Below are 1,433 nucleotides of genomic sequence, written 5' to 3' on the forward strand. Positions count from 1 at the left end.
GATCCGGTGAGCGCTGTCCGCCTCCCTCCTTGCCTCGCCGTCGTCGTCGTCGTCGGGCCCACCTCGCGCGCGTTCTGGAGGTGCTCCCACGGCGAGGGAGCGATCCTAGATCCGGCGAGGCAACCAAGGCCGGCGGCTCCGGAGGTGCTCCCACGGCGAGCACGCCTCGCCGAGCCGGCCCCGCCCCACCGTGGTCCCGCCTGGAGACTTTGTGTCTCGGTGAAAGACGACACAAATAAGCGTTCCGGCTGACTTCGTATCCAAAATGCATGCTCTGTTTGAGTGTTCTGTTGAAGTCGTTTTTTTCTACCGCAAAACACTGTATATACCATTTTAGGTTTGCTTAGCCGTTTGGGTAAGCTGTTGGAGACAGTCGCGTCCCCAGCGGTACGGGTGACGTCGCGCGGCTGACGTAGCAGTGTAAACGAATATAAAAATGAAAGCCTGAACTCACGTATGAGAAAGATGAACGGACCCCACAACTGCAGAGACTGATGATTTTTTTGGAACCTGTGCGAGACCAGTGACGAAACAATCGCTAGCTATTTGTTTTTCCAGACTTCTCTCTCCACCACGTGAGTACATTCAGCAATCAAATAGCTAGCTCAAATCGCCTCCAACGCACGCTTAGTCAAATTAAACCACCGCTGCTTCCACAAGACTTTCTGACAATTTTTTTTAAAGAAAATAGGGATTTTCATTACTCAGATAAAGCTGAACCATCAGCAAGTACAGATTGAATATGGACCGGAATGGGGATGAAAGAATGTTCCACCTCCAGGTCGCATAGACTACCTAAAACAACCAACTCATGGACTACCCTGTTACGTAAACGCGGACGTTGTTGGATCTTCCAAGAGATGAAATTCAGAGCTAACAGGCTTCGCGACTCAGATATGAGATTGGTCATAGCACTGAAACCATAGGAGCTTGCCACGGACGTTGCATCAGTTTCAACAACAACATGACCCACGCCGATTTCAATTGCTGCCTGGACTCCCTGTTTGCAAGCAACGAGTTCACCATGCATTGGGTCCATGGGAGCTTCCACTCTTCCACGTTTTACCGTGATCATCAGACTGTTCGGCTGGTCTGAAAAATAAATCAAAATACTGTTCCAACTAGATTGTTATGAAAAAAAATACCATTTTAACTGAAAGACACCGTTTATGTAAACAGTGCTAAGTGGGGTGACACCAGCCCAGCCAGCTGAACAGGCACCTTAGCCTGTGTTTTGATCAAAAGCCGCATCACAACCCGCCGTGACGCGAATACACAACGCTGACAGAGAAATTAAGGCTGCATTGGGAAGCCCTAAAGGAGCATCGTTCCAAACGGTGGGTAAATAAAAAGTTCCCTTCCTCGCCGACTCGCACGTGCGTTTTGAAAGCCATCACGCGCTGCTCACGTGCCATCCATCTATCCATTTCGCA

Source organism: Miscanthus floridulus, chromosome 2 (genome assembly GCF_019320115.1).
Source record: "Miscanthus floridulus cultivar M001 chromosome 2, ASM1932011v1, whole genome shotgun sequence".
Lineage (NCBI taxonomy): Eukaryota > Viridiplantae > Streptophyta > Magnoliopsida > Poales > Poaceae > Miscanthus > Miscanthus floridulus.